The sequence below is a fragment of the Somniosus microcephalus genome, chromosome 13 (genome assembly GCF_052327205.1).
Source record: "Somniosus microcephalus isolate GS21.2 chromosome 13, FLI_Smic_1.0, whole genome shotgun sequence".
Taxonomy (NCBI): Eukaryota; Metazoa; Chordata; class Chondrichthyes; order Squaliformes; family Somniosidae; genus Somniosus; species Somniosus microcephalus.
In genome coordinates this window covers 144645031-144656998 of record NC_140999.1, presented here as the reverse complement: position 1 = coordinate 144656998, position 11968 = coordinate 144645031, and the positions used below count along the sequence as shown (strand labels likewise).

Here is an 11968-nt window from a genome sequence, read left to right as displayed (position 1 = left end):
CATTGTTAAGTCAGGGCAAGTGCTTTTTATGGTCAGCTATTGGGGTGAAAGATGCTTCTGCTACTTCTCTGCCACAAAATTAACCCCTCGAATTTCCTAGTGTGATTTGGCCCTTCCCATAATCTGCTGCCAAGTCCACAGCCCTAACGCAGCCTCCCTTTGACATTCAACGGCATTACCATCGCCGAATCCCCCACCATCAACATCCTGGGGGTCACCATTGACCAGAAACTTAACTGGACCAGCCACATAAATACTGTGGCAACAAGAGCAAGTCAGAGGCTAGGTATTCTGTGGCGAGTGTCTCACTTCCTGACTCCCCAAAGCTTTTCCACCATCTTCAAGGCACAAGTAAGGAGTGTGATGGAATACTCTCCACTTGCCTGGATGAGTGCAGCTCCAACAACACTCAAGAAGCTCGACACCATCCAGGACAAAGCAGCCCGCTTGATTGGCACCCCATCCACAACCTTAAACATTCACTCCCTCCACCACCGGCGCACTGTGGCTGCAGTGTGTACCATCTAGAAGATGCACTGCAGCAACTTGCCAAGGCTTCTTCGACAGCACTTCCCAAACCAGCGCCCTCTTCCACCTAGAAGGACAAGGGCAGCAGGCGCATGGGAACACCACCACCTCCAAGTTCCCCTCCAAGTCACACACCATCCTAACTTAGAAGTATATCGCCGTTCCTTCATCGTCGCTGGGTCAAAATCCTGGAACTCCCTACCTAACAGCACTGTGGGATTACCTTCACCACATTGACTGCAGCGGTTCAAGGGCAATTAGGGATGGGCAATAAATGCTGGCCTTGCCAGCGATGCCCACATCCCATAAAAAATGAATTAAAAAAAAATTAACATGTAATAAAATGAGGTATGCTCTAGCTCAAGTTCCACATAGTCACAACTTCATCATCCAAAAATGTCTGGATGTGGCCTTTCCAGAGGAAGTGGCCCGAGTTGCTTTGGAGGCAGAAGTACATAGAAGAGAGCATCAACAGAATTGTTTCTCAGAGGAGTCCTCAGTGATTGCTGCAAGAGGCATCAGAGCACAAGTGATCACTGAAGTCTTCTCTTCTGTTTAATATAATCTACTTTTGTCACCACTGTTTTAGCTTATTCATTCCCACCTTCAAATAAAGGAATAATCCTTCAATCCAGTGCCCAGCCTAGAACATTATAACAGATGAAACTGCTTTGCATTTACATGACCATGCCAGTAGTAATCACCTGATTGAATTTGTCAGCATGACATTTTTTTATGTGACTAAACTCCAAGAATAACATAGCATAACATAGATGCACATTTTTCCATTAATACAACAAACTCTAAAGTGAACACAAGCCAAAGTTCTCTTTCCTGACGCCGTACTTCCCCTGGGTGTCTAAATGTGCCTTTCTTTCTCCTGTTCTAGTGCTTCTGCTAGGTGTAACCTGAGGGCCAGTATTGCGAGAGATGGTTGGCTATTCTTGTACTGCAAAAGGCCCGTGAGACTGAGAGCGCCCTCCTTTCATGGCAGCTTGCTTCTGGCATGAAGTCACTATAGGCTGTATCTCTGGAACTTGTTTCTGGACAGCCTGGAATTTGCCTTTTGCATGCCAATGGTGTGGTGCTCTGAGGGGGAAGGCAGGAGTCTTGGCATGTGCTGCTTTGCTGAACAATGTCAGCCTCAGGCAGGTCTATTCCAGATGTGGCCAATGTACTGGACCCAGGATCAGTATCCCCACTGATTAGCAGGAGGCATAGTCTAATGGTAGCTCTCAGATCCTGAAAACTGTGAAAGACAGCTGTCTGCATCTTGGTCCCTATATTCTGGAGGCCATTACACAGGGTACTGTTTATTTGGTCCCCTGCAACCACCAGAGCTGCAGTCTGTGCTTCTGTGGATGAGGTGGCATGGATTTGTCCCTCAGCACTTCTTAAGTGGGGAGCTATATAGATTCCACTGAAGGGGACACCCACTCCATTGATGTCTGCAACAAAGAAAAAACTTTGCTGATGCTGCAGCAAATGAGAGCTGTAGACTCGAGAGTCACTTCTGTCAGTTGCCACTCATCGTCAGAGGCTGACTTCAGAGCCTGCACATAAGTGTGATGTTCCTTTAACATCCTTCTTTTCAGGTGACTATCCATGAGTTCTGAGTTCCACAACTTCAAAGCCATGGGAAGCTTTCTTCTTGCTCTCCACTCGGAAGGTGGTACATCTTCACCCACTCCCCTCTGGCCCCCTTATGCTCTGTGAGTCACCCAGTGCCACATCCTGACTTCCATCACATACTTCCTGCCTAGTGAAAGTATCTGAACTGGTGCGTGGGAGTGAAAAAGCAAGTGATACAGGGGCCAAGATCGAGGGGGCTGTGGCAAGCAAATACAGGGCAGAATGGTGGTCCAGGATGACATCCAGTGATCGTGGGTGATCTTTACCTTCACTTCGTCTCCTACTTCAGCATCATCCTCCTTGGCTAAGTCATCCTCATAGTCAATGAGAAAGAAGTTCTGTCTCTCTTCCTCAACATCATCATCATCTTCTTCCTCCTTTTCCTCATTCTCCATACCCACCCCCATTGTTGTTGCTTCACAGGGGTGCCATGGTGACTATGTAGCGAGTAACTTGTTGCCAAGTGTCCCTGATTTCAACATCTCCCACAGCTAGAGCAGAGTGCATCCCAATCAACTCCACAGTTTGTTTGTCGTAGAAAGTGAGGTCCTTAATATTGAGGATGCCTCCTCTGGTCCCTGCCTCTTATGGACATCAGTCAAGAAATTGGATTTGTGCTGGAAACTGATGCGAAGTGGACGGCATGCATGCCCAAAGACATCGGCCCATGGCTCACTCCAAATTGTCCTCGTCTACATAAAATTGGTGAGTCGTGGACACCAATTGGGTGTCCCAATGCTGCTGTCTGGTTGGTGCCCTAGAAAATTTGTCTGGCTCTAATATGGAGGTGAATGGGAGTAGGGTGGGGGGAGGTGAACGGGAGTGGGGTTAGTGAGCGTAGCCCAGCAACATCTCACAGTATTGCTGTGGAACCATGAGGAGATCTCCTGCTTCTCCTGGATGCACATTCAATATGTAACAAAACATCGACCTCCCTTTTTGTCAGCAGCCTCCAAAGGCTTTGTAAGGATGGCTGGGTCAGTTGCAGACTAAACTTGTAGCACTGAACTGCAGTTCTGGGCCTGAGAGAGTTGGCACTCCATGCCTGTGTCACTTCCCTCCACAAGGCACAAGACATTTTGAGACTTTATCCCATAGTTAATGCTATGCTTACTATATAAGCAGCAAATGGGGAAAAAAGCAAATACAGCGCAAAAGTGATTTTATTGTTTCTATCCACTGAACAAATCACTTTATTTTTCCTGTTTGTTCTCTCTAATTGGTACACTGTAACATTTCCATATTGAATTATCATTGGCCCGCAGGCATCTGTAAGGAATACCTATTATGTTCACATGTGATCACATGCTGAGTTGTCATTGGCCTGCAGGCATCTGTAAGGACTACTATTGTTTTGAAGACCCAGGCTAGGGGTCCTAACGCCATGCTTTTCCCCACTGTGCTGCTATGAGTAAGATCAGACCTAATGCTTAATAAAAGAGTTAAACTGTAATACTCCGTTGTCCTGCAAGTTATTATTTTTGTACAAAGTGTGCAAAACAAGACAGGTACACAATGCTGTACCAATGCCCAAACCACATGAGTGCAAAGCATCGGCGACCTGGCAGAGCAATGAAATATTGATTTTTAACTTGTTCCGTAATATACCTTTGGAGAAAATAGGTTCTTTTGTGCAGTGTTCAAATTTCCCATCTAACAGCACAGTCAATCCGCACTGGTGGCACAAGAGTAGAAAACAGGATCTGTGAAATGTTATATTTTGTGCTTTTTTGGAGATTTATCGGGCTAGAATTAATAGATTAGCAATCCGAGTGGGTAATTTCAAATGCTGACAACAGACATCAGGGAATTCGGGCCTGGGGATCAGCAGGCCCTGCAGGATTGGACAGAAAATTCTGTGGGGCCTGCTGCCCTCCATGCCCAATTCTCGGCATGTGTTCTCAGAGTGTGAAGCTCTGTATCGGGAGTGCAAATTCATAAACTCCACACTATAGTTGCCCAACCCACAGTGCAGATATTGGTAAATTTAGTCCATTTGCAACTTCATGCAGTTTTATGTCCCCCATATAGAATAGCTTATGCAGCGGTGTGACTGACTAATAGGGTTTTTACTGAAGTGGCAATCGTAACATGGAGTGAGCCTTTGGCTTGGTGGTAACATTCCCGCCTCTGGCTCAAAAGGTGCAGTGTTCAAACCCTCACTCCAGACAGTCACGGCAAGTGGAAACCAAAGCTCAGCTCCAGCAACATCCAGCAGGGATACGCGTATCTGGTGGATGTGGGTAAACCCCTCTCATCGTAAGGGTTGTGGGAGCCCATAAAACCCTTCCGCCATATAGGACAAACCACCTAATATAAAGATGGTTACAGCCATGGAAGGAACATTCACATTGTGGCCTGTCAGACTGTTAATCAGCTTATGAATCCTTCCACTACTTCAACACTATTCTCCATGGGAAGAGTGTGAAGATACGAAAACAACAACATCCACAAAATAAGGACTAACGTATTAAATGCAGTGGAAATGAGTGACTCCAAAACACAAACAGAGTCTCTCAGCAGGTTTCAGCTTTATTTGTTCTCCTTTCATACAGTCATGCTGCCTTTGGAACTCGTATTTTGCCAAGATTTTCAGCACGCTATTAACAAAAGGTCAAAATAAAGCTGTCAATAAGGCTGGTACTCGGGTGAGTGAGAGCAACTCCAGGTGGAAGTCCACTGAAGCCTATTCAGCCCCTGATTTAACAAGCCAAAATAACGCAAGCACTTTAAGCTAACTGACTGTGTGCAAGGCTCATTAAACTATCAGAATTTATTCTATTTAAAGCAAAACCCCTTGATGCAGCTGGAGCATCTGAACAGCATTGTAATCATTAAGTGCCTGCTTCAAATGGACATTTTAAGGGAGGTCTGTGAGTAAATTACAGCTTTTCCCCAGGGTGACTCTCTCCTCCTATTATGCCCACACTTTGGCCGGAATTTTCCTTACTTTGGTGGGTCCAGTGTGGCCGGTGTCCATGGTGGGTCCTGATCCCGCTGCTGGTTCCATCCCGCTGTGCAAAATGAACTTACCTTAATGGGGCCTATTAAGCCCACCCAGCGCGTTACCCGGCCCAATTAGATGGAGCGTATCTGGTGACGTCATCCACAACGCATTTTAAGTCGAGATCCTTAAAGGGACCCTGGCCACATTAAATTTAAAGTTTAATCTAACATAGTGGGTGTTGAATCTTTACTATACAACAATATAATAAAAGTTATATAAGTGACAAAGAAATATTTAAATAATATTTGGCCGTATTTTCCAATCAGAGGCTTCCCGCGTGCGGAGGCCGCCAATCTGGAAAAAATCCAAGCACTTACCTGAGGGCTCCCGAGGTGCGTATAGTTCCGATGCTGGGCCTCTCCAACTCCAAGTGCACAGGGCCTTCATATCCCAGGGGCGCATGTGGTTCGCAAGCATCCCTGTGATCACGTGGGCCATGGGGAGCCAATCAAAGAAGGTAATCTCCCTTCTTACACTTGACAGGTAGAGCTGTCAAATATATGAATGGAGATCACCCCAAAAACACTTTAAAACATTAAATAAAAGTTAAAAAAAAAATCACATTTTTAAAATGAGATGAAATTACAATAAATGAAATACTTTAAACAAAAATTTAATTTTTTGAAAAAAATAATTAAAGTTTTTTACAGGGCTAAAAATAAACTTACCTTTTTTTAAAGTATTTTTAAATGATAAATGAGTGAAAAGAAAAATTATTTTTACTTTTTTCAGCTCTTATCCTGGTAAAAGCAGGCCTTACACCTGCTTTTACCAGGCGTAAGAATTCTAAGAGTTTTCTGCAGGCGGAGATTCTCCAGAAAGCAGAACTATCCACCAGCAGAGGCACCTTATCGAATGTCTTCTGGAAATCCAAATACACCACATCCACTGGCTCACCCTTGTCCACCCTACGTGTTACATCCTCAAAGAACTCCAGCAAATTGGTTAAACATGATTTCCCTTTCCTAAAACCATGCTGACTCTGTTTGACTGCAGTATGTTTTTCTAAATGCCCTGCTACTGCTTCATTAATGAAGGACTCCAGCATTTTCCCAACGACAGATGTTAGGCTAACTGGTCTATAGTTTCCTGCTTTCCGTCTCCCTCCTTTCTTAAATAGGGGCGTTACATTAGCGGTTTTCCAATCCACTGGGACCTCTCCAGAGTTAATGGAATTTTGGTATATTGCAACCAATGCATCCACCATCTCTGCAGCCACTTCTTTTAAGACCCTGGGATGCATGCCATTTGGTCCAGGGGACTTGTCGTCTTTTAGTCCCATTATTTTACCAAGTACTATATCCTTAGTGATAGTGATTGTCTTTAGTTCCCCACTCCCTGTGGCCCCTTGATTATCCATTATTGGGATGTTGTTAGTGTCTTCTACAGTGAAGACAGACGCAAAATATTTGATCAGAGTCTCTGCCATTTCCCCATTCCCCATTATTAATTCCCCAGTCTCATCCTCTAAGGGATCAATGTTTACTTTAGCTACCCTCTTCCTTTTTATATACCTGTAGAAGCTCTTACTATCTGTTTTAATGTTTCTTGTCAGCTTACTCTCATAATTCATCTTCTCTCTCTATTATTTTTTTAGTCATCCTTTGCTGGTTTAAAAAAAGTTCCCAATCCTCTAGTCTCCCACCAATCTTGGCAACATTGTAAGCCTTCGTTTTCAATTTGATACCATCCTTTACTTCCTTAGTTAGCCACAGATGGTGCTCCCTTCTCTTAAAATCTTTCTTTCTCACTGGAATATATTTTTGTTGAGAGTTATGAAATATCTCCTTAAATGTCTGCCACTGCATTTCAACTTTCTTACCCTTTAATTTGTTTTTCCAGTCCACTTTAGCCAGTTCTGCCCTCATGCCATTATAATTGCCTTTGTTTAAGATCAAGACACTGGTTTGGGATACAACTTTCTCACCCTCCAACTGAATTTGAAATTCATCCATGCTATGATCACTCTTTCCTAGAGGATCCTTTACTATGAGATCATTTATTAATTCTGTCTCATTACATAGTAACAGATCCAAGATAGCCTGCTCCCTGGTTGGTTCCATTACATACTGTTCGAGGAAAACATCCCGGATGCACTCTATGAACTCCTCCAGGCTACCATGGCCAATTTGATTTGTCCAATCAATATAGAGATTAAAATCACCCATGATTATTACTGTACCTTTTTTACAGGCCTCCATTAATTGTTGATTTATACCCTGTCCAACAGCATTGCTACCATTCAGGGGCATGTATTCTACACCCACTAGAGACTTTTCCCCCTTATTATTTTTTATCTCCACCCAAATCGATTCTACATCTTGATCTTCTGAGCCAATATCACTTCTTACCACTGCACTGATCCCATCTTTCACCAACAAAGCCACCCCACCTCCCTTTCCTTTCTTTCTATACTTCCGAATTATCATATACCCTGGAATATTCAGTTCCTAGCCCTGGTCGCTTTGCAACCATGTCTCTGTAATGGTGATCAGATCATATCCATTTGTATCTATTTGTGCCGTCAACTCATTTATCTTGTTATGAATGCTGCGTGCATTCAGATATAGAGCTTTTAACTTTGTCTTTTTACCATTTTTCCTTGTTTTAGCCTTTTTTTCTGTTACACTCTGATTTTTAAACATTCTGGCCTACAAATTCGATGGGCTGCGCCACCAGTTAGTGCCAAAAGAGGGTACTCAGTGGCTTTAGCGCCACTGGCCATGCCTCCCGCGATATTTAGCTGGGGCGCTAATGGCGGCGTTAGCCTGTTGCGCTGCGCCGCCACCGATGACGTCATCGGTGTGCACAGCGCCCCGCTACCTTCCCGATCTCGATATTCGGTAGCGCCCGCCTCTGTAGTGCCATTCGCAAATCGCGCCCGGTTCACGGGGCCTACCTGTGGCGGCAGTGGCGCAAATTAAGGTGGAGGTGCGGGGCGGCCGTTTTTTCAGCGGCCGCCTGTCAGCACCTCCGTCCCCGGCCACCTGATCTCCCCCCGCGGCAGTGCCGGCTGTTTTCCGAGAGCCCGGCACTTCTCCTCGGTGCCAGGCTCTTTTGCCGGCACTCACGATCTCCGCTCGCGCTGGTGCAGGCCCCTCCCCCTTAAGAATGGGAGGAAGGCCTGCAGTACCGCAGCGCGCCATGCCGCAGCGTGTGGCGCTGCGGCACATTGCGCTGCGATATTCAGTTTCAGCGCCCTAAGAGGGACGCGGAGCGCCTCGAGCCGCGCCCCGTGTCCCTCTTAGGGCGTTCAAGCTGAATTTCCGGCGGTCGCAACTGCTCCGATCGCTGCGCTAATTCCAGCGCCCAGGCGAGCTTGGCGCCTCCTTTGCGGCTCCACTGAATTTCTCCCCCTCTGTCCCTTCCTGTCACACTCTGGTTATTATTTCCCCCATCTCTAGTCTGTGCTATTGCTTTCTCATTTCTCATTTACTTTTTATTTTCCCGCTCACCTGGATCCTCCCCCCAACTATTTAGTTTAAAACCCTCTCTACAGCCCTAGTTATTTGATTTGCCAGGACTCTAGCCCCAGCATGGTTCAAGTGAAGCCCATCCAAATGGAACAGCTCCCTCTTATCCCAGTACTGGTGCCAGTGCCCCACAAATCGAAACCCATTTCTCCCACACCAGTCATTGAGCCACTCGTTCATTTCTCTGATCTTACTTACCCTATGCAAATTCACTCGTGGCTCAGGTAGTAATCCAGAGATTATTACCTTTGTGGTTCTGCTTTTTAATTTAGCCCCTAGCTGCTCATACTCTCTCAGCAGAACCTCTTTCTTTGTCCTACCTATGTCATTGGTACCTACGTGGACCATGACAACTGGATCTTCCCCCTCCCACTCCAAGTTTCTCTCCAGCCCAGAGGAGATGTCCTTAACCCTGGCACCAGGCAGGTAACACAGCCTTCGGGACTCACGCTCTCGGCTGCAGGGAACAATATCTATCCCCCTCACTATACTGTCCCTAATCACTACAACATTTCTTTTTGCTCCCCCAACTTGAATGGCTCCCTGTACCATGGTGCTGTGGTTAGATTGCTCATCCTCCCTGCAATCCCTGGCCTCGTCCACACAGGGAGCAAGAATCTCGTACCTGTTGGACAAGGCCAAGGGCTGAGGCTCCTCCACCACTACCTCCTGATCCCAATACCTGCCTTGCTTGTAGTCACACCCTCCTGTCCCTGACCATGGACCAAATTGGAAGTAATTATTCTAGTGGGTGTGTCTGCCTCCTGGAACTTAGTGCCCAGGTAACGTTCCCCCTCCCTAATGTGACGCAGTGTCTGAAGCTCGGACTCCAGCTCATCAACTCTGAGCCAAAGTTCCTCGAGCAGCCAACATTTGCTGCAGATGTGGTCGCCCTGGACCTCAATGGTGTCCACGAGTTCCCACATGCAACAACATGCCCATCTCAGTTAATTAATTAGTTTTAAAATTTGGAGCACTTATACGTTATAATCTACACCAAGGCACTTAAATTTAGATGCTCAAGTTTGGAAAAAAAGCGAGAAATACTCACCAACCAATCACTTACCTGCTTTCTGGTGATGTCACGGGTTTGGAGCTCTCGCTCTGCTCCCGCTGCTTTTAAACTCTCCCGGGCTTTGGAGCTCTCGCTCTGCTCCCGCTGCTTTTGAACTCTCCCGGGTTTTGGAGCTCTCGCTCTGCTCCCGCTGCTTTTAAACTCTCCCGGGTGTTGGCGCTCTCGCTTTGCTCCCACTGCTTTTGAACTCTCCCGGGTTTGGGCACTCTCGCTCTGCTCCCGCTGCTTTTGAACTCTCCTGGGTTTGGGCACTCTCGCTCTGCTCCTGCTGTTTTTAAACTCTCCTGGGTTTGGGCACTCTCGCTCTGCTCCCGCTGCTTTTGAACTCTCCTGGGTTTGGGCACTCTCGCTCTGCTCCTGCTGTTTTTAAACTCTCCTGGGTTTGGGCACTCTCGCTCTGCTCCTGCTGTTTTTAAACTCTCCTGGGTTTGGGCACTCTCGCTCTGCTCCTGCTGCTTTTAAACTCTCCTGGGTTTGGGCACTCTCGCTCTGCTCCCGCTGCTTTTGAACTCTCCTGGGTTTGGGCACTCTCGCTCTGCTCCTGCTGTTTTTAAACTCTCCTGGGTTTGGGCACTCTCGCTCTGCTCCTGCTGTTTTTAAACTCTCCTGGGTTTGGGCACTCTCGCTCTGCTCCTGCTGCTTTTAAACTCTCCCGGGTTTGGGCGCTCTCGCTCTGCTCCCGCTGCTTTTGAACTCTCCCGGGTTTTGGCGCTCTCGCTCTGCTCCTGCTGCTTTTGAACTCTCCTGGGTTTGGGCACTCTCGCTCTGCTCCTGCTGCTTTTGAACTCTCCCGGGTTTTGGCGCTCTCGCTCTGCTCCCGCTGCTTTTGAACTCTCCCTGGTTTTGAGATCGTTTTAATCCTTTTTTTAATCTTGCAGAGTCAATCTTCTCATTTCAAAATTGAATTATCAACCAAAAAACTATATTGCCAGTTTTAAAAAGTCTATCGATCTACTTCTATTGACAAAAGGGTTTGGTCGTCACAATTCTGAGGTGACAGGGTTTTGTGTTCTAACGAAGGCCAGCCAGTATTTATAGTGAGGCTGTCAAGTTGCTATGCTTAACCCTGCTGTAGGCAGCATTCCAATTGACCTATGTCTTCCTCTAAAGCATATTAGTCAAATGGAGCTTTCTATGTTTCCTGATTGGCTAGTGGCACCACCCCACGTGATCCCAGGTACGCTTACGCACGACGGTGCGCCCCTGGGATCCGTGGGCCACTACTCTGCGCACAACTCTGCAGCGTTTGAAAGCAACTTTTTGCTCGGGGCTTCGCACCAGGTAAGTGCGGGTTTCATTCGGAGGTCGGCGGCATACTCCTTAGCTACACCACCGACCGCAATTTCAGGGCCTTTATGATTTTTTTATTATTGTGTAATAATTGCCACTGTACCATTCTGGTAAATGTTTTTATACCATTTTTCAAACATCCTATAGCTCATTTACAAGGGATAGGAAAGAACAGAGCATTGCAAAATTGTACTATAGGGACAAAGTCACAAAGTTATTATTGGATGAAAAATTATTTTTTCCACATTTTCCACAAACACTCTGGGGGAGAAATTGGGTATAGCCCCACTCGGGGCGCTAGAATTGGCGATGCGCAACTTATCACCACCTCCAGCAATATTGTGTTGCTGCGCCCCTGAGGGTGATTGCGGCGTTAAATCAGGCGCTGCACGGGACTCCTAAGGCGCTAACCTGCCGGCGCTACTCAATACCTGGGCGGACGGGCGCAGCGCAGGTGCTGTCAATAATCGATGACCACGAGACATGCAGGCGCCAGCCAGCTCTTAAAGGAGCGGGTCATTTAGGTTCAGCAGCCAGACTCATCGCCCTGTAGGCCTCAATTTCGGCGCTGTGCAAACTGAGGCGTTGCAAACTTTGACAAGATGGAGAGGGTGAGGCAGAGAACGGAGCGCTTTTCCCAAAGGGCATTGGATGTTTTGGTTGACGCAGTGGAGCGCCGGTGAGCAGTGCTGTACCCTGACAATGGCAAGAGGCCTCCTCAGAACGAGTACCGCAGAGCTTGGAGGGACGTTTGTCAAAGAGTCAACTCCAGCAGCATGGCACCCAGGACTCCTGTGCAATGCAGGAAGAAGTTCAACGATCTCACTCGGGTCATTAGGGTGAGTGGCTTGCTGGCAATCTTCTTCATCCCTCCATCTGCACCATCCTTTATGGCCAGAGGGTGCGCGATGCCCCAATGGCCATCTGTCAGCCAGGACCCATGGCCCTTTCTGGGAACGCACA

General features: G+C 46.9%; 1 pseudogene; it reads right to left on the bottom strand.

Moving 5' to 3' along the window:
- Window positions 1-1331: 1331 nt before the first annotated feature.
- On the bottom strand, window positions 1332-5140 carry LOC147108638 (uncharacterized; annotated as a pseudogene).
- Window positions 5141-11968: the final 6828 nt, after the last annotated feature.